This window comes from Caretta caretta, chromosome 3 (assembly GCF_965140235.1).
Source record: "Caretta caretta isolate rCarCar2 chromosome 3, rCarCar1.hap1, whole genome shotgun sequence".
Classification (NCBI taxonomy): domain Eukaryota; kingdom Metazoa; phylum Chordata; order Testudines; family Cheloniidae; genus Caretta; species Caretta caretta.
In genome coordinates this window covers 72,757,397-72,779,924 of record NC_134208.1, presented here as the reverse complement: position 1 = coordinate 72,779,924, position 22,528 = coordinate 72,757,397, and the positions used below count along the sequence as shown (strand labels likewise).

Sequence of the window (22,528 nt, the reverse complement as noted above, 5' to 3'; positions counted from 1 at the left end):
ACTAATCAGTTCTCTGCTACCTCATCACTATGGATCACCATATTATACCTTCAGGTTCTGCAAGTGAATGAAACAAAAATCCATCTAATCCTAGACTAGTGAGTGTGAAGGGGAAGAGTGGTTGCTCTTGCAGTCCACGGAAACCACTTGATAGAAATTGTGGTCATCTAGTCCAACCCCCTGCTCAAAGCAGGACCAATCCCCAAGGTTTCAGCTACAGAGGGTGACAGAAGATTGAGCCATAGGACCTGCCACTGTCTATAGCATGCCCCATTTCACCTAATATACAACAATTCACAGGTTTTTGCAAGCCAGGTAATGGTGACTTTATCACCATTAATTTACCTATTATCATCCTTTGCAGGTTGGAACGTCAGTTTAGGGGCTGGGGCTCACAATCCCTTTGAAATCTGCTGGCTAAGGGGATGGAACCTCTATTGAATTTTGTGGGGACACCAATAGTAGAATTCCAGAGAGACAGCTATGTTTTTAAATAGTACATTCTAAAGTCCCAGAGGGGAAAAAAAATGAAATACACACATGCATGTAAACAAGCACTTGTGCAAATGCTATTTTACACACAACTAACCAATATGCATCTGTTAATATAGAAACACATTTTGTATATTTGTATATGCACACACAGAACTTGGCTCCAGCTATTTAAAAATTTGGCATATAGGAATTCTTGGGTTCACTCAAGATTAGACTCATCAAAAAACCTAACAATGACTGTTCTTGTGGTGTTTCTAAACCCCCTACAAGACCAAAGGGAGTCAAATAACTGTTGGCTAATGTTCAGATAAGCATCCGGACATCTAAAAGACTTCACCGTGCTTTTAGGGGTGTGCCTAACACTAAAGTAAATATGATAAATGTTATTGCAAATTCTCCTCTTGAAATACATATTTATTCACATTAATACTCGGAGCCTAGGAATTTCACTGACAATAATGGAAATCCCTTCATCTTTAAATATAACTGATAAGTATTTTTGTTTCAGTTAATGAACAAATACTGAGAAATTTAATTCCAACAAGGAATGAAAATGATATTTCTCATAAAATAAGGTCTCTGGATTGGTTTTAAATGACTTTCTTAAATTACTTTCTCAAAACAAAAGTAGAAGTAATATAAAAGCTATATTTCAAATACATCTGAAACATCCATTTGTATAGAATGAAGATGGTGGGCATTCTAAATGCATCAAATTTTCATGTTCTATATGTTTACCAGTACAAATTTTTATCAGAAATTGCTAATAAATATTTTAAACCATCATATTTAAAATCTAGTGGGAAAAGTAATCTTATTACAAATTTTATCTCATGTTTCACTTTAAAGTAATACAGTTATACTCACGACTATAAAATAGTGGCAGACTTGTCTAATATCTTTTTGATTAGTAAATTAACGATGTATTTCACATCATTTTGTTTACTTATGTTTCTCTTTTGTATGCTTTTTTATTAATGCATTTTTCATATGAATTTGAAATCTGAGAATTACAAAAAAAAAAAAAAAGAATGCAAACATTATTATCAGAAGCAGACAACGACAGGTTTTAGATTTACTAGTTTTTGTGGCACATGTCTGAAAAGGTTTTAATTGCAATTCAGATGTAACATTTGCTAAATTGCTCTCTTTATTTTTAGAAGAAAGGGATATTTGGGGGACTTTTTCTCAGATAAACATTCATAGGATTTGTTTACATTATTACATAAAAGAGTACTTTGTATTGGAATGTCTTTTATTGTAAATGGAATGTAACATCATTTTGAAATGACACATAAAATGAAAACATGACCATATATTTTTCATTAACAAGCAAATTAATTATCTGCTTGCATATTGGGGATTCTTGCCTATAAATGCACTTTTTCTCCTTAATGCCTTATCTGCCTCCTACTTCTGCAAAGTCATATGCTTAATGGGGTGCTGAGCACTGGTGATCAATCATGTGGGCAAGACTTAGATCAAGACCAAAATGACCACAAAGTTTGATCTGATCTTTGGTGCTCCCACCTCTGTAACCATTAGACTAGATTACCAAGGGATGTGGCACATTCTCTAACACTTGTCTCCTTTACCTTCAGATTAGCTGTCTTTCTAAATTATGTGCTCGACTTCTACAACAAGCTGTTGGGTTTGATGCAGGTATCACTATGTTTAGTAATGCAGGGGTGAAACTAGAGGATTATAAAAGTCCTATCTGGTCTTAAAATCATGGAATATCAGGGTTGGAAGCGACCTCTGGAGGTCATCTAGTCCAACCCCCTGCTCAAAGCAGGACCAATCCCCAATTTTTGCCCCAGATCCCTCAATGCCCCCCTCAAGGATTGAACTCACACCCTGGGCTTAGCAAGCCAATGCTCAAACCACTGAGCTATCCCACCCCACAATCTACAAACCTCCACTCTTAATTCTCAGCATTTGCTTGTAGGAGTTTCCTAGGTGTGTGAACCACTGGGGGACTGTGTAACACTTCCAGATGGGTCCAAAGAGCCATTTTTGTGTCAGTGGTGAGGCATTTGTCAATTCAAGCAGTGATGTTTCCTGGTAATTGTATATGATTTTGGACACTTTTAGGGATTTTGAGGAGGATTTTTTGACCAGTTAATCTTAAAAGAATCTCAAACCAAGAAAAATCACCTCTCTGTACCATAGACAGCTGTTTCATGGGCTTCTTTGGTATTAATATTAATCAACATCAAATTTGGAGAAAATACCAAAAATCAGAGGGGAAAGAAGGAAACACACAGGGTGACTGACTCAAATAGCCAAGTGACCTGGAGAAATCAAATTATGGAGGTTACAAGCAATGAGTGCAGATCTGGTAGAAATAAATGTAAAGTCTGATACCCAGGGAGGACAGGCAGAATGGGGCAAATATGGAGATCCTAAGCAACATACTTCCAATAAATTAATTTCTGTCTACAATAGTGATATAAACATCTTATCAAAAATTCTTGCATCTAGCCTATTATAATTTCTCCCTGATCTGGTCCACTGTGACCAAGTAGAATAAATTTACATGTAGATCTGGGAGGAAATAGTTTTCCTGCACTAAGAAAATTTTCAAAATATTTTCCTGTTCTGGATCAGGATTAAACTGAGACCTTTTGGCATTTTTCAGAGAAAGAGAGAGAGACAAACAAGAATAATCAATAACCCAAAGCAGAGAGTTAGCCTGGTTCCCCTATATCTCACATCCTAACCACTGAACTGTTGGCTATTCATGGGTGTCTGTCTCATATATATCAGAAACTCCATCCTGGACCTGTGAAAAAAAATTTGTTTCTACAAATCAGTATTTTACAGGGAAAAAATGTTTAACTGAAAAACTTCCAATCAGCTCTATTCAGAATAGGCAAGGATCAGAGGTTACTAAACGTTGTCTGCTCAGACAGATCAAATAACATTCCTGCTGTAATCATCTCTCTTGAGGCCTTTGAACAAGTGAAGTGGTCATGCCTTACTATGCAACTAGTGGACTTGGGTCTGAAATTCTTATATGAATAAGTCTAATATATCTGGCTCCATTAGCTAAGATTCTATCAATGGTCTCCAATACAGGAGTTTCATGTTAGAGTAGAGAACTAGCTAGGGTTGTTCTTTCTACTGCCTGGATTCTGGGCTGTTGCTGGGATTGAAATAGTTCCCAGTATATATTAGTGTAGATTTACATTAGAACAGCCCTGGAATGGTTTAGCCCTGGAATGGTTTAGCCCCCTGGGCTGCTCAAACTTAGGGCAGACTTCCCATGGCTGGCTATGGGCTGCACTACCCTTAATTGTTCCTGCACAAGGGGAATTCTCTCCAGGCCTCTGGTGGCTTCTTTATGGCACCAGGGTGTCATACAGGGCCTGGGGAGGCAGCCAGAACTGGCTCCAAAGTGAGATTGATCTTGGAATTCTCTGTACAAATTAACATGTCAATTGCCTTTCTGGAACAGTGCCAGTCCCAGTAATAAATAGGAATCAGCCTTTCATTTCCTTTTGATTGCAGCATGGCTCTCCACTGGTATTCAGCGGCACAACCCTCACGTTCTCTCCAAGGGCATTCGGTTCAATACAAAGTTGCTATGGAGAAACACACTGTACTGGAAAACAAAACTAAACTTACAATACTTTGCTATGATATGTGACCACTCATTTCATGCACATGCACTTTTGTCTGTAGACTCCATAGTTTGTTTCTTTCATACTGACTGATAGGGTCAGTTGTTCTTTTGTTTCTTGCAATAACCAAAGCTAACTTTAGCTTTCCTTTGAAAATTATATTTTCCTGCATGAAAGTATTGTCACTGTTTCATTGTCTGTCAGAAAGACTCCATATTCCACATGTACTCTTCACTACATTTGTAGTGTCATACTTTCTCCTGTTTGCTACCTTCAAAATTAACAATTAAAAGAGAGATATAACCAAGCTACTGCACCCATCACACTAACGCAAGTTTACTTTTATAGCTGTCTCCTTACTACTCTCTTAAAATTACTGGTTTATGACCCAAGCAATATAGCTGCTGAAGAGAAGATGTTAGATCCAGATCAGGAAGATGACCAATCAGAAGCTGTCTTTGAAGAAGTATCTTACAATTTGAAAAAGTTAGAGAACACTGCAGTAAACAAAATGCTCTTTTTCACTGTTAAATCAGCAACAGAGTATCATGGAGAACCAGTCAGTTTTTACCAGTTTTGCTGAATGAGAATTTATTGCTAAGATTGGGTCCCTCCTTATCCAAAAAGATTAGCTTTCATTTTAGACCATTATTTAAGAATGGATGGGATGATTGGCAGTGAATCCATTGACATTTGTCTTTGAAAACAAGTGCATTGATTAATTTCTTAAGCAGCAATGCCGGGGGCAAAAAATTTCAGATGATATCTAGCACCCTGAAAAAATTTGCACAATTCAAGAGATTCATCTGTTTTAAGATTAGAAGGGTTCATTATCTAGTCTGACCTCCTGCATTACACAGGCCATAGATTTCATCCAGTGAGTCCTGTATCAAGCCTATATCTTGAGGTTCAGGGAAAGCATATTTTTTTTACAAAGATGTATGTATGGTCTATGATCATAGAGCCATGCACCCTACACTGATAGGCAAATCCTTGGTAAATGAATGATATGTCAATACAAGGGAGGTTCACTATCCACCACCGACATCTTGTATTCCCTTCTTCCCTCTCTTACTGTACAGCAGATGTTGCCCATGGGTCCCTTTCCAGCACTGAACTCAAATCTGAGGATTTGTTCTAAATTCACAACTACTTGACTGTCCAGGTACCAGTGAAGGGATTAGAGAAAGGGCTAGTGGAAGAAGTCTTCAATGCTTCTTAAACTATGAGCAAGAAAAGCGCTCCAATTTCAGCAACTAAGGGCTGGTCTACACTGGACATATACATCAGCATAGTTACGTCTCTGAGGGTGTGTGAAAAATCCACACTGCCGAGAGACGTAGCTATGCCAGCTAAGCCCTGGTGTAGACAGAGATAGGTTGATGGAAGAATTCTAGTTACCACCTCTGGGGGAGATGGATTAACTCTAGTGATGGGAGAACCTCTTCAGTCACTGTAGTGAATGTCTACACTGAAACATTATGGCAGCGCAGCTGCTGTACTGCTGTTGTAGCATTGTATGTGTAGACATACCCACGGATGGTTTAAAGCCAGGATAAATAGCTTTAGCACTGTCCATGACTATCTTTTTCCAATAGTCAGACGTGTGCACTAGCAAACAGGATGCGGCTCACACATGTAGGGGAACACTTTTAATAAAGAACTTTATTCAAGCTTAAATTCATTACTTTTTTCTTGGTAGTGTGAAGTTTGAATTAAGTTGAATACAAAAGGTTTTCACTGCACTGAATTACCTGTTTCACCTTGAAAAGCCACACAAAATGAAGCTCTTAAAGCCTTTTGAAAATGACCTCTTTCCTCAGCAATGATTTATCTTTCCCCTCAAAAATCCCTTTTACAAAAGGGAGTATGATTAAAGGAAGCCAAGCAGCACAAACACTCGCTGAAGATCCTGCTTATCTGGAACTCACTTGACAATGTATGTTTTTGGGGTCGGGAATGCTGCAGGTTCAAGGGATAATTCTGCCTTTCAAGCACTTCAATTTATTTCATGCCTGAGCACTGCCATTGTACGCAGACAAGATGAAATGCATCGTTGTGTAAAGAAATTGAAATGAAATCCTACTTGACCCAGCAGGATGAGGCATTATGTTTGACTCAGTAGTGATTCCTGGGATAATATCTAATTCCAGGAGGAAAATTTCTTGATATGGCCTCCTGCCGTGAGTAGCTTTGTCCAGGGATCACAAGTTGTTCTGGGTGACTGGGCTCAGGACATGCCTAGAAGAAAGCAGCCAGCCTCCTGCTGGCATTCAGATCTCTTCATTTTCTCTATGCTCTCTATTCACCAGGAATGAGTGAATGAAGACGGAGGAAATCTGAAGGACACATACTCTGGAAGAAATGAGAGTCAAGGCCTGATTGGCCTGGGTTTCTCATGTAGGTTTTCTTTTATTTTTATTATATTTTAAGAGAAATCATTATTTCTTCACAGGCGAGTTTTTAATTTTGATTCTGATATGTGCCAGTCTCTCGCATGTCTTTCTGCATTCGGTCCCTGTGAAGTATTTACTTTGAAAAGACTGCACACCGGCAGATTAAATAAACCGGGAACACTCCATGTCTTGCAAGAGGGAATCGTGCAGACAGCTTTATTACTTCTGTCAGAGAACAAAGGTTTTTCCCAGCATGCAGGGGATTATTAAGCCAGCAGCAAATAAATGGAATGAACAACGTCAAAGCTTTATATATGACTAAAGGGGGGGGGGAAAGGAATCCATAATTGATTTCTCTAGTATTATTTTTCATATTGTCATAGCATTCAGGTATTATCCCCAAACCTGCTTCATACCTTATGGTTGTCATGGTCTAATTTTGATGCAGATTCCTTGACACCTAAAAATATCATTTAATTTTCAAAGATGATAGTCATTCATTTTTTAAGGAGCCCATCAACACAGTAGTAACACCCCCTTTACATACATGGTGGGGGAAGCCTTCCTTCTAGGAAAGGAATTGATTTTTTCCCCTTTGCCAGCTGATTAAAGTCTTACTTCTGAGAAGTTAATTCTTCTTATAGAAGTTATAGTATTTATTTATTTTAGTACTGGGTAAATGTTTCTCATATGTAGATTCAAAGAAATTGTAACTCAGTGAACAGTATATTTTGAAGGTGTGAATTTTTAATGGAAAGACACTCTGCATCCTGTTGCTGTTTCACTTTCATGTATTATCTCTTCCGTAAAGGCGAATGCCAGTGTCACCTACCTTGGCCGGTTGGAGTCAGGGTTAAGGAGTTTGCCCTACCTATTTATTCTGGGCTGCCATTTCACTTTTCATGATTCCTAATCCCCTTCTGGGTTGTCAGCTGTGTACAGTGCACTTCTCCTGCAGCTGAGAGGGCTGAGTGAACAGACAACATCGATTCCACTGCATGAGTGAGCTTCTGGAAGTGCTGGAAAATGAGGCAGATTTTGCCTCCTCAATCTAAGAGACTGGAAGCATCAGCTTTGAAATGCTCCCTGCCTTAGCTAGCTGATGAACTGAAAGGATGTGACATGATCCCTGAAAGGTAGACACATGCCTCTTAACCATTTTGTTCTATAAATAGTATCTGCTTATGAGAAGCACTCTAGCAATTATGAGGTGAGAGTGGAAGAAATATTTGGAGCAAACACTTACCAGAAATTAGGGACAAATTCTGCCTTCAGTTCCATCCATGCACTGAAGCAAAAGGCAGTACGTGTGTAACTGAAGCCAGAATTTAGCCTTTACTGTTTCCATTTAAGACACTGCAATTACACAGTGACATACATGCATTTGTTGCAGAGTATTATTTAGCTGCTGGGTATCTCACACATTCTGTGCAATTCTTACCTAGTAAAGCATTGGATTTCTGCATAGGGTTTTACAGCAGCCTGCAAGTTAAAAACCCAAAATTTAGTAAGAGAGGGAATAGGTTTAAAGTTATTACTTTGCAAAATGCCAAGAATAGTTTAGAGCCATGATTGCCCTAGATCATGAAATAATCCTAGTGCCCATAATGAGCAGTATTTGCCAGACGAAGGCATTTCAATATACATTAAAAGAAAAGAATCTCAGTCTCAGAAGGAGGCTGAACTGTGTCTCCTGCCGTTTGGACCCAATCCTGCTCCCATTCAAATCAATGGGAATTGTGACATTGATTTGAATGGCACCAGAAGAAAGGCCCTTAGGGCCAGATTTTCAGTGCCAGCTTCTTTTGTTTTGTGGCACAGTTTTGCATCCACAATTAATTATGCCTGCAGTTTTGCACCTGCAATTAATTGTCAGCTTAATAAAGGAGTCCAGGTAAAGACCCCTTTAAAAAAAACTAGCCTTTAATGTGTAATTTAAATAATAATAATGGGAACTTTCTGCTCAGTCAAGCAATCTGGCGCATTGTTCCTTTCCACTCACTGAGACCTTATTACAAATCTTGCGGAGATCACCGTTCCAGTGTTGCATGCAACAACCTTCAACTCCTAATAATGTTGGGGAAGTTCACATGTGAGTATTCAGAATCTTCAAATTATACTATTTATATGATACTGCACACATTTGAATTGCTAAGGGACTAATCCCCTTGTCCTCCCTGAAGTACTGATTTACCAACTGCGAAAACAGCTTTACTATTTAATCATCTGCCTACTTCTATTTGGAACAGGTAGAGTGCCAGCACTTTACAATTGTTGTGGGGCTGAGCACAATATTTCATAGGGTCACAAAGGAGCAGTATGCAATCCTAGCAGGCATCTTGGTTTTGCACTTTCTGTGGAACAAATTATTTCTCTAACCATAGCATCCAGAGGCCGTAATCATGATTGGTAATTCTATAGTTTTAGGTGCTGTACAATCAGATATGGAGACATAGTCCCTGCCCCTAAGAGCCTGGAATATAAGATAAGTGACATCTAAAAGTGGTGATGAGAAGGGGAGAAAGATACAATAATCTTAATATGCACTTGCAATGTTACACTTATTATAGTGAGTTTTTTTTAAGCACCAGTTATCTCCATCTCCCTCTTAACATAGCCTTAGTTGATTTCTGGTTTCTTATAAGCAGTGTGGAAGAGGTGGATCTTGAAGAAGATGGATCAGCTTACAAAAGATGTTCTATGTGTTTAAATACCCATTGATGGTGAGAGTTTCAAAGAGGCCAAAATAAATTACAGGCCTCATCCTGCATGCTCTCTAGGTGTAGAATTCCTGTTGATGTCAATTGGAATTACACACACCCATGGCTTGGAGGATTGAGCCCTACTTTAGAGAAATAACACATGATAAAACATCTCTTCAAGGCTGAGGAAGGAATGGGTTATAAAATGCATGGGAATGAAGATGTGGGATAGAAAGATGACTGTTATGTTCTGTCTTTTCCATCATTAATGAGTTGCAATTATTATTTTTTTATTTTTGTGCATAAATACACATAAATGGCTCGTGATTTGTCACTGCCAGTAGTGGCAATGGGCATCATCCAAACTGAGATTAGAAATGGAAAGCAAGTCGGAGGAAATGAGATAGAGTGGGATTTCCAAGTTAAGTATAAATAAACAATAGAAACAGACCAAAGCTTCAACGTCCAGAGTTGAATCCAAACTTCTGCAAAGTTGGACCTGAGGTTTTGGCTTGCATTCATCTCTAATAAACAGAATTCTTTCCCTTATAAAAGTCCCTAGTAATAAATCAAAAGAGGGAAGACATATACTGTTATGGCAGGGACACCAGTTGGTGTTTTTACCAGTTCTTTTTCTTAGTGTACAAGCAAGGTATCAGTCTTGGAAGAAATACTGTGTTGTTAGTTTTCTGATACAGAATTCTTGGAGGGGAGCTATGGCTCTCTGCCTTAATCTCCAAAGTCAATTCTTGGGCAGAGTGGCTCCTTGGTAACTAGATTTGGGGATTTTGGCAGATACCTGTGAAAGAGAGTTTTGCCTGAATGCTGTTTGTGACAAGCTCTGATTCAGGACTGGTAGGTGTGTGTAAATAAAGCAAGTTGAACTTAAAATATACCCAAACTCAATTACACTAATTTCTCCTCCAATGACAAGCCAATCTGCAGGTTCAGGACATCTACTATGGATTGGCAGAGGGGAAAAAATGCATATAAAGAACTGTCTGCTTTCCAAAGTTAGCAAGCTTGCTCATAAAATCTAGTCCTCTAGTCAGGCCTCTGAGTGTTTTTCTGTGAAGAACAACACGGGGAATTCACATTTCAAGAGCAATGAATGAACTGAAAAGATTCAGAGGTTTGGTTCAGATAAGCACACAAATGCTTGGATATGTATCTAAAGTTATAGATAAAGATACCCTCATCTGACTTGTGTCCTACATTAATTTAGGACCTGGTCCCAGGATCTTATAAGTACCCAGTATTCCTACTTTCTTGGACAGTAACAATGGAAGTTAGTCTCTAAGATGCCACAAGTACTCCTTTTCTTTTTGCGAATACAGACTAACACGGCTGTTACTCTGAAACATGGAAGTTACTGGAACTTTGCACTTCATAGTATCAAGCACTTAGACTTAAAGCTCCTTAGGAAAGAGATCTCATCTTTAATTTGCCAGTACAGCTCTGTGCACATCTTTGGTGCTATGAGAAGATAATTAATAAATACATCCCAGGCTTTCACCATTTAGTCATGCTTCAGTTTACATGGTGTGAATGAGAAGCCCCAGAGAGCCTGAGATTTGAATGATTCTGGGGCTTCAAAACAAGATTTTAAAAGGGATCCTTAAAGCACCAGGAAGTGTGGAAAGCATAGCAGCAAGACCCAGCAGAAATGCTGGCACACCTAATCAGTGTGATTAGTGTAGGGGAAGGAGGTGCAAGTGAGTGGGAGGATAACAGCTTGCCTGTTCCAATGAATATAGCTGAATTCAGTGATGAGCTGCCAAAAGCTGAAGAACCGGTTTCTTCACTCGCTCCGGGTTTTTGGTGGCACTTCCGCGGCAGGTCCTTCAGTCGCTCCGGGTCTTCGGCGGCACTGAAGGACCCGTCGCTGAAGTGCCGCTGAAGACCTGGAGCGCCGCGGGCGAGTAAAAATTAAAAAGGGATTCTCAGAGGAGCCTCCCCAGCCGAGAGCTCAGGTGGGCCGGACAGGACGGAGTTTGCCCACCCCTTTAACAACCGGTTCTAAACCGGCTTCAAAATTTAACAACCGGTTCGTGCAAACCGGTGCAAACTGGCTCCAGCTCACTACAGGTCGAATTACAGCAACAATATGAATCTGGAAGAGGTTGTGATTCAATTTTCAGGTTAGATGAAGACTGTAATAAGTCCCTTTTTGCCTGAACTGGTTTGCCCATCCCCAGTCAGTAGCATCATTAATCAAGCCTTAGGGCCAAATGCTCATTCTTATGCAGTGCACAGAAGAAACTCATTTGAGGTAGAGAATTATTTTTCTTAGGCCATAAGGAGTCCAGCTAGTGGATCCATATAGGCACAGATTAACTGGCCTGACTGCAGCCTGTCCCCCAATCCTTTATTTGTTAGGATGGAGGGAGCTCCCATAGAGCTGAGCTGTATGGCAAACAGGAAACAGAAAGTCTTATATGGGCTACCCTCCTGCTAGCCACGAACAGACTGAATCCCTGCCCCATCTTCAACAAAACACGCAGAACCTTAGTTAATGCACCACCCCCTTCCTGGTTTGACTTGCAACCCTCAAAACAATATCACAACTTATCTCAAGATAAATATCCCCCAGATATTGCTACTTCCAGGCTTTCCCTCCCTCCAGGACTTTCTCTTTTCTAGTTCCCTCCAACTCAGATAGATGCCTTCCAAGCCTCCCCCAACTCCCTTTATATCCTGGTTAAAGCTAATTTGATCCATCTGCCAGTGTGACTCAGCAGCAAATGCCTTTAATCTGAATGCAGGATTATAGCACCTCATTCTAAGGAGATTCAATAGAAGATCCCTACATTTGTATACTGGGTCATGGGACCAGATCCTCAAAAGTATTTAAGCTCATAGCTTCCATTGAAATCAATGGGAGTTAGGTGTCTAAATATCTTTGTGAACCTGGGCCCTAATTCCGACTGATTTCAAATACCTTTGAGGATCTGGGCCATAGAGTCTGACATCCTATTCCACCATGCACCTTCTACACAATGGAACTGCACCTCTATCAAGGTGTCTCTGCACTGGTGGAGAAGGAAGTTAGGAGTATTGATTCACCGCAAGACCTATCATTTAAATCTTTGTGGCTTTTTACCCACTTTTGGTACTGGAATCCGGTGTCTGAAGAAAGCATAGGAACTACTGTTTATATTGATCTTTCCTCCCAAGCTTATAATTATCTCTATTCAACTACTGTTAGCATGTGTGGGTAAGTGTGTAACAGAAGGCAAGGAATTGCAACTTAAAAATAAATGATGTGGCTGTTTTCCAAAATGACCTACCAGAAGGACTTTAGAGGAATACACTAAGGAGTCATCCCAGGAATTCTGTAATTCACAGAACTGGAAGTATTGTCATCATAACTACAAAACCGAGAGGTATCTACCATTAGATTTTGTATCTCTCTTAACAGGTGGCATGTTTCTTTCTTCATCACAGCTTGTTAGAGAGATTTAAACAAGGACTGTAGCACTGAACATTTATCTAGGTATGAATTAAAATATATATTAATGTTGTTGTTTACTTACATTGAGAATGTCATGCTCTCTGGCATTTCTCCTGGAATGTTTCCATTAATTTAAATGACTGGCTCAAAGCAGCAGGATGTCCCAGGGCCATGCCAATGCCAATGCCCTCTAAGGGTTAATGTTAATGTGACTGGTGTAGATGTGAACACATTTTTTAATCACTTTCTCAATGTCTGAGCAAAAGTATTTTCTCTACTTGGATGCTGTCCTAAATTTAGTCTGTGCTTGAGTGTTAAGACCCCTTATTTCCATGTGTGTACGTGTGCGTGCTTCTCTGTGCTCCCAAGTGATGTCCTTGCAAATGAGATAAGAGTATATGGCCTATGGGTTGATAAAGCAATACATACTATAACCATCTTTTAAAATCAATAGTTAAAACGATTATTGATATAATGGATAATTAGAACTTTTCTGTCCATGCATTAACCATAGCTTCCTGGCAGCTGAGGGAGGAGGAGGGGTCTTCAGTCCATGAGAGAAGTAAAAAGATTGCACAGGTTTAATCACTGAGCTGCAAGTAAAATGACTCCTGTGTCTAATCCTGAAGGAAACAGTGGTATTACAGCTGAAATGTGTTAGGCATATTAACCAGCCTTCAGCCCTGACTTGGAATGTGTGTGCATGTAAACTTTGTGAGGATCCTTCAGGGGTTATAGTTAAAATATCTCAGTAGATGTTTGTTCTCATGATGATGATTAGATTTTAATAGCATAAGAACAGTCAGACTCCTGGAGTCCTGATTACATTCCAGCTTGGACCCTTGCTGACATTCATATCAACAATATATCACTGGAAAACTGAATCCATACTGAAAATAAAAATAGCATTTTTAAAATCAATAAATAATAACCTACATCTATATAACATTTTTAATCCCAGAGGATTTTACAATCCTGTCTCGGTCAGAGAAGCTCTGTCGTTAAATGCATCCTTTCCTCCAAAACTCTGCAGCTAAAACAGGATTCAATGAGCTGTGCGGATGGTTTAGTGGAAGGCTTTCAAAGGGTTCCATGTGCAACCCCATCTAGAGTGTACTTCAAACAACAGAACACCTGCTACCTACGTGTTCACACTCCATGGCAAATTGACCAATATTCTTTGGAACCATAATGTGCAAGCTGGTATAAATGTTGGTCTACCTCCCTTGCATTTGCTACAAAACCTGAGCCCCTATTTTGCAAGGGGATCCATAAGGGTAGATGCTTGTGCTTTCTGAAGCCCCAGATAAATCCATGTGGCTCTGTGCAGGCACAGGGATCTACCTGCATGGATCCACTTGGGGGTTTGCAGCCTTAGTTAGAATCCTGCCCTGTTGCCACAAGAGAGAATAGAGGTTTTCTTCACCCATTTACTCCACTAGGACATCCAGGCAACAGAGGTAATTTCAACTGTGGCTGAAATGCAAACACTTCTGGAAGGAAATGTGGCAGCTGTTTAACAGCACACAGCAACAACTGTGTAGGAGAGGCCAAGAATACCATATCTAATTGAACCTCCAAGCAGAATTTAAATAAGCAGAATGTACTACCTTCAGAATTTGGCCAGGACTAATGAAAATGGCTGTGGGAACTGTAATAACCTCAGCTGGTCAGGACTTCATTAAACATGTCAGATAGGATGGTCAAAAGGCTCTAAGTCATTCACGACTTTCTATTGTCTTTCAAAGGGACTGTGCTCCTAAATCACATAGGTGGTTTAGAAAATCTCACCCATCATCTAAAAAGCAGCATCTACAACAGTTCTGCACCGTCTGGTATCACACTGGATCATCTGGCAAGTACTAACTCAGAAGAGAGTAATACAACATGCTGAATCACCTGCACTACTTCGTATAGCACCTGAACAGACGCTTCTTGAAAATCCTTCCTCCAAACAGTGGCCCAGCTCGGCTTAGGTTATCAGAGTTTGTGGCATGGATAGAGAAGAAGGTAAGTAATAGAGTATAAAAGAATTATTAGCTTGATGGATAGATGTGAGAATGCCTGGTGTAAAATACTCATCCAAAGTGAGTAACTGATTATCATTGCATTAAGAATTAACATTGAGAAATCCCCTTTTCTGGAGGCAGAGGGTATGTCTACACTGCAATTTAAGCCCAGGGTTAGTGGGACTTGGGTCAGCTGAGCCTGGATTAGAGAACCCTGGGCTTGAGTGTCTACACTGATTATTAACCCTACGGTAAGAATTTTCTAACCCAGGCTTGAACGTGGGACTCTAACGTCCACACTGCAGTACGCGGACCTGAGTCAAACCAACCATATCCAACCTAATCCAACCATATCCAACCAACCTAATGCCATCCTGAAATGCGTCTGCTCTTGCCCTTTGACTGTGGAGCACTGTGGGAAAACTTGACTGTTCACCATGTATGTTACAGGAAGCTTGAACAGCCCACCAAGCAGTCATTTTGGTCTCTGTGCTCCCAGCTACTGGCGCCAACAATATGGAGGAGGCACTTTTTGAAGAACTTCTCTTGCTTGTGCTTTTACTCCTGTGTCAGGAATTGGACAGAGCTTCCATGAGACTCTGGTGGACATTTCAGTGGTGTTTTCTGACCCACCAAAAGCACCTGACACAGCTTATGATGGAGGAGGAGCACCCACGCATGGCAGACTCGAACTGGCTGATGCTGCTGATTACACTCTTTATATCCGTGGATGCCTCCTACATAGACCCGTGGTTCTGGCACAGGTCTACAAGCACAGCCTGGTGGGATCACACTGTCATTCAGACCTGGTATGACCAGCAGTGGGTCCAGAAGTTTTTCATAAACAAAGCCACCTTTCTGGACCTTTGTGAGTAGCTTGCCCCAACTCTCCAGCATAAAGTCACATGCATAAAGGCCACCCTTCCCTGTCCAGAAGTGGGTTAGTTGGAAGATGGCTACCCAAGACTACTACAGGTCAGTTGCAAATCACTTTGGTGTTGGAAAGTTGGCTGTGAGTAAAGTGGTGAGGGGAGTATCTGAGGCAATCAAGTGTGTGATTTACCCAAAGGTGGTGGGCATAAAAGATGTTCCTGAAGTTATGGCTGGCTTTGTGGTTTTCAAACTGTGCCAGGCCATTGATGGGACTCATGCAAGCCCTCATTGATCACAGAGGGTAACTTATGAATGTTAATGTGAGTTGCACAGGAAAGAGCATGATACCAGGGTTTTTTTTTTTTTTTTTTGCAGATCAAGAGTCTACATTTATGGACAGGCTGAGGGACTATTCCCACCAAATGACATGCTCATAAATGGAGTTCCTGTCCCCACCGTTATTCTGGGGGACCCTGCATATCTGCTTTTGCCTTGGCTTATGAACCCATACCCTGATTGTAGAGGCCCTGGCAAAATATGGCTTAATTACACTTGCAGCTGACTAGGTCATCATCATGCTCCATGGCTGGCTCTGTGCTCGGCTCAGTGCCAAGCACCTGGACAAACTCCTTATAAAATGGGCATGATGTCATTGAGGTGCGGTTCTGGCCCCTGGTTTTCTGGTACTCACTCTTGAGCTTCTTAACCTGCCCCCTGCACTGATCACCAGTCCAGTAATTTTGTAAAGCTGCCAACTGCTGCACTATTTGCAAGTATGCATGGTCATTCCTGGTGCTCTTACTAAACTCCACTGTTTTACTTGCCTCGCACCAAAGATTTACCAAAATCTGGCTGTGCTTCTGTGACCTTGAATTAAGAGGCTTGTTCTGGTCAGTGTCCACTGAAGGCACAAAAGTTTCTCTGATGGTGTGTTTGCAGCTCAGTGTTCAGGAGACAATGGAAGGGTTAATGGTGACTCACTGAGCTGCTGCAGTACAGCAAGAGGATTGCTTCTGTTTTCAATAGAGTAGATTTGAGATTCTTGGTATAGAGAGGAGAAAGGAAGTTGACCCATGGGATTGTAAGATATATTTTGGAGGGCTCCCAGGATCTGAGTTTGGGGATGGGAAGGAGGCCTGCATCTATACTGCAAAGTAATAGGGTCAAGGCTTGACTTGGGCTCAGACCCTGCAGTCCCCACTCTGGGTCTGAGCCCTGGCTTAGCATGATTTGTGTGTAGATGGAAGGGTGTTAGGCTTAAGCCTGAGTCTGAGCCTGAGCTTACATTGCCATGTAGACATACCGAAAGAGGCTAATAAGAAACATTAATCTTTTTTCATTGTGTTTATGTCATGTAGCATAAATAACATGACCACTGTTTAACTGAAGCTCTTAAAATACTATATATGCACAAGTAAAGCAGGAGTATGCACACTATGACATAGTCCTCAAATAAAAATGTATACTAAAGAGTTAATGTTGAGAGTATGTATCTGTAATTTAAGAGTAAAAAACTTTACAGAGCTGTTGTAAATATCTCCAAACCAAGTACAATAAACCCAGAAAATGTAGAGTTAAGATAACATATTTGGATTTTTAAAAATTGTAAAAGTAAGAAATGCAATGAAGGCACCCAACCAATCTTATCTCTGCCCTGTAGGGTCATCATGCAATAACCAAGTCCAAAGGCATTTTTGTGTTTGCAGGCCCAGAGGAGTTAACTGATTTTTACAGACACATTTGATTTTTTTTTCCATATTTTTTCTCCTTGTGGTGTTGCTACAGGGGCTGGAAGAACAGACTCACTGCTGTCTCCAGACAACAGGAAATTCTTTGAAAGGTTCTGATCCAGGAAGTGAGCTCTGATGGATCTGAGAAGCTGCAGGGCAAGCAAGAAGTTGAATGAGAGAGCAGAGCTGAGGAACCGCATGTAAGCAGGAAGCTGAACAGAAAGCAAGCGCAAAGCAGGCTGTGATAGGAAGACTTTGAAGCAGGATGTTACCTAACTGCTTCTAACAGAGGAATGAACTAGAAAGTATACATCAGCTACTATGCCTAACTTTCAATTGGACTGCCCTGAGGAGCCAAGCAAGGTGTTGCTATATTATACAACAAAGTATAATTGCTCAAGCTACTGAGCCTGAGTATTTGCAACTGTTCCTTCCTGCCAACTCAAGGCAATCCTTTCATGTTAGCCATGTGCCTGAGAGTTTATTGGGAGCCCATGAAGAGTTAAGGCCTATAGAGCCTAGTTTCTGAAGTGCCTTCAGTGCTTACCTCCAAGTTGTGGTACAACCCACATGCTACAGAGTTTCTTCAGTGTTAGCACAGCACCGAGTAGCTGTATTAATTACCATGGGAATTACACTAATCAGAGCATTTTAATAAACAACCACTTTTAGCCCAATCTTCCTTGTATTTCTAAACCTTACAGCAAAGTAGGACCATCGGTAGCAAAATAAAATGAAGACAGGAAACAGACATAACCTGATGGTTAACATAACTGATGAGATAGGAAGAATATAAGAATCTATAAGAATCTATCCTAGATCTACCTACTGGAGAAACCTCCCCTTTCCCTGTGTCATACTACTGCAGTGGAAATCATCAATGGTAAAAGTATGAGGGAGATGTTGTCAGTATGTTTTATTTGGAATTCATGGCTTTGGAACTCATTCCTCTGGTCTGAAATAGCCTTTATCTGAAGAGCTTCAGAGCAAATTGCAAAGCTCCTTTTGTTCCCATGCATTTGAAAATCAGGGCTGGGGGCTGAAGGAATTGTGAGTTGTTGGAGGGAGAGGGAGATTTGAGTTTTTAAGTTGCCTGACTTACTGATAGGATTTATATTAAATTATAGTGCTGCCCTTAGGTATTATTGTGGTGTATTTTTAAGTAATATCAAGAGCACTTAAGAGCATATGGATAGTCACCCTTTTTTAGCATTTGCATGAGTCTAAATAAATCAAATACTGTACAGTATATCTTCTGACTCCCAGTGCCTGGAGATATCCCTATGTTGTCTGAAAGTAAAGGAATTCAGATCCCTTTTTATGGACGGAGTGCCCAGGCCCAAGAGTGGCAGCTAGAAAAACCCTGTGGTTTCCCGTGCAACTCTATGCAAAGGTCCTGAGGCTGTGTCTCTGCAGTGAGTGTGGTTATGTGCTGTTTCCACTGCTAGAGTATATGTTTGAAAGCTCTTACAAACTGTTTGGATTCTAATGGGTAGTAGCGATTGCTAGATGCCCTCCATCAAAACGTAGGCAGGGGAGAAGACCCCTGAAAGCAAAATGAGGTAGGATGAATGTTCCTAGACATATTAAGTAAGTAAGTCGGAATGGGTCTGTGGAGAGAGAATTGAGGGTGAGGATGGCATGTGTGTGGAAAAGAAGGAGTATCAGCTGGTTGGGGATAGAAGTATGGGTGAAGAAGAGTGCCAATAGGAGAGCATGGGAGTGGGGTTGTAGGAACGCCCTGAGAAGGGAAAAATAATCCTGGTGGAGAGAGGGAGGGAGGGTCCCATGAGGATGCAGTCCTGTATGTAAGGAAGGGGACTGGTGGGACTACATAGTCGCATAGCTAATTAGCAGACAAGCTGGGCATTTCCTGTTCAAATATATAATGTCTACATATAACCATGATAATAACAGTTGTGCATAAAAAGTAGGCATGCAAATATGCACAATTATATTTTTTGAAAATCTTGTCTTCTAAGGATACATTTGCACTGCAGCTGGGGATGTGATTTGTAGCTCATGTAGACATACCTGCACTAAATTTAATCTAGCCATTTTAATAAAAACGTAAGGGAGGACCTAGTAGTGCGAGTTTCAGCATACGCTTCACAAACCTGCCTGGTCTCACTGGATTCATATTCCCTAGTGCAGCTCGCACTGACAGCCATTCCATGTTTGTCCTCACAGCTTTTTAGCAATCTTTTTCAATCTTTCCTCACAGATCATGTATTCTAGACCTTTAATCATTTTTGTTGCTCTCCTCTGGATTTTCTCCAATTTGTCCATATCTTTCCAGAAATGTGGCACCCAGAACTGAACACAATTCTCCAGTTGCGGTCTTATCAGCACAGAGTAGAGTAGAAGAATTATTTCTAGTGTCTTCTTACAACACTCCTGCTGATACATTCCAGCATGATGTTTGCTTTCTTTGCAACGGTGTTTCATCTTAAGTAGCATACTTTGCATTGTCCATATTGAATTTCATTCTATTTACTTCAGACCATTTCTCCAGCTTATCCAGATAATTTTGAATTTTAATCTTATCCTCCAAAGCACTTGAAACCCCTCCCAGGTTGGTATTGTTCGCAAATTTGATAAGTGTACTCTCTATGCCATCATCTAATTTTGTCCCTTCATGCTTGTGCTGTTTTTTTTAAGTTGTTTAAATCCATCCATCTCTTCTTCCTGGTTAGTAGTACATAGTAGACATGACTCGACATCCTTTTTGCATTTTACCCCTTTTATACTTACCCAGAGACATGTCAGCCTCTAGCAGAAATCTCCTAGACAAAAGAAAAACATGCCTTATATTAACAAACATTTTGTTTGTTCTCTCCTCCTTTTAAATTTCCTAAAGAAAGTCAGTAGCCTTGCTTTAATTTGGTGATGCTCTTATGTACTGTCACAGTTCAGGGCAACCATAATAGTCCATGGTCATCCATTCTACGGTCCCAGCTGTTCAGCCATCACCCTTCTTGTGCTGAGACCTTTGTCTCTCTCCCTTCTGAATGAGTTTTTTCCAGGCTGCATAGTTCTCTGCCTACACTGTGAGTTCCACAGCAAGCCAGACGGCCTAAACATCCCGTTTCTTCATGTTGCTTTCTCTCCAGAGGCTGTAAACAGCATAATTGCCCACAGTTATAAGGTAACACTTTCTAAGCAAGCACATTTATTCTTAGGTTGAAAGCATTACAGAGAAAACATATTAAAAACAAGCAAAGAATCTGCATGCTAAGCATTGCAGCACCTAACTTTCAGGCACCCTGGGGCCTAGCGAAATTCACAGCCCTGAGCTAGGCTTCCAGGCTCCCTATACAATGAATGGGAAGAATTAGGCACATAAGAATATGATTCAGAAAAGCCGGCATACTGCATGAGGAGTCTCTCAAATACGTCAATAGGTAATGCTGAAGAGAGGTGTTGTTGTTTAAGCCCTGCCCTTCAAAGGGAGACACCTATCTCCACTTTGGATTCACAGCCATGAACCCTCTCCTATAGTTAGGCACCTAAGCCAGGTCGGCAATTTTTCAGAGAAACTAAGGCCTGCTCTGCGGAGGGGGGTTGGGGGGGGGATCGATCTAAGTTACACAACTTCAGCTACGTGAATAACATAGCTGAAGTCGATGTACTTAGACCCACTAACCGCGGTGTCTTCACTGCGGTGAGTCGACTGCTGCCACTCCCCCATCAACTCTGCCTGCGCCTCTCATGGCGCTGGAGTACAGGGATCAACAGGAAAGCACTTGGGGGTTCATTTATCACGTCTAGACTAGATGTGGTAAATCGACCCCCCCGCTGGATTGATCGCTGCTTGCCGATCCAGAGGGTAGTATAGACATAGCCTACAGCAGCACTCTCTTGATCTCTCCTGCTGAAGCAGTGCTCAGTCTCTCTGAAGAAGCAGTTCCATTGTGTATTCATAAATTAAACATGCTTTGGGCCACAGATACAGTGAGAGTGGAAGTGATTCTAAAGCCCAGGTTAGGGCACTCCCATTTAGGAGACCCTGGTTCTGGTCCCTCTAATTCCAATCTACTCTATTACCATGCCAAAACCAGCTTTGCCCCATCTACACTTGCAGTTAAGTGATTTTTGTTTACGCTATTTGGGGGGAAAGGCTACATTGTTGACAACTGTCGTTAGGATTCATTTCCTAGAGTAGACAGGTTTTTTTATACTTCATGGAGAAAATTTGTGACAGTCAACTCTGAAACTGTAACTACAGTTTGTCATATATGTGTTTGCCTGATTATTCTATTCCAATAAACACATTGTTGTGTGTTACATATTAAAAGAGAGAGGTTGTAGTGGTTGTACTGTTATAATAACTGAAAATTAAACTGTTGTTGGGTACTTTAACCATGGAAAGTCAGGTAAGCAATCCCTGCTGGTGGGACAAGAAGGCTGATAGAACAAATCTTTACTGAACCGCACCTAACTGGTGCCTTACTGCATAATTAATCTTATGCCAATTTTGAAAAGCAAATGTTCAGCACATGTTCATAACATCAGATGATGATGTTTATGTATATAAGAGAGATGAATCTGGTCCACTGAGGTCAAATATGGCCACATTTTAAATAACAAGAAAGAACACATTGATGTGATAAATCAAGATTTCTTTCTAACCAACGAGCATTCAGTTTATTACTTAACTAAATAGGACAACGAAGCAACCACATTTTACACTTGAAGCTATTCCACTTTCAATTTTCTGTAGTGCTACTGGCATTAATCAGCTGTACTGTTAAAATCACCTGGGAAAACAAATTAAATGGAGGTTAATGTAGAATTTATACATCACACAACTTGTGCCATGGCCAGGACTGCCACGTTCTCATTAGGCTGTATTTAAGAGAAGAATTACCCTATTATTTTAACATTTTGTATCTAATGTTACTAAACTACTGCCTCTTTCTGAACATGTAGTTGTAGCAGTGAATAAAGATCTCTGTATAATAAATTTTTCCAGCTATAAAATATTTTTGATGGTCTAGAGAGATTCCTTAGGTTTGGCAATATTTTTTTCTGCACTTGCATTATTTGTTGAGTGTCTTGGCATGAGTAATCAGGATATTCCAATGCCAGGAGCACATGTACTGGACTGACCTGTTGTTAAAAGTCAAGAAATGAGGGTGTCTACTCTGGCGGTGAGTAAGGGATTTAATTAAATTCTTTTAAAAACAGAGAAGCCTGAAATTAAAATACCATAATGTAGATGATAATCAAGTGTTAATTAT

General features: G+C 40.5%; 1 long non-coding RNA gene across 1 annotated transcript in view; it reads left to right on the top strand.

Annotated features, from left to right (window-relative positions):
* The window catches only part of LOC142071534 (uncharacterized), a 201,809-nt gene extending 179,539 nt beyond the window's left edge, over positions 1 to 22,270 (top strand). The window contains exons 6-7 of the long non-coding RNA XR_012667613.1: positions 14,422 to 14,683; positions 17,341 to 22,270. This is a non-coding gene — a long non-coding RNA (uncharacterized LOC142071534). The remainder of the gene's footprint in view (positions 1 to 14,421; positions 14,684 to 17,340) is intronic.
* The last annotated feature ends 258 nt before the right edge of the window (positions 22,271 to 22,528 follow it).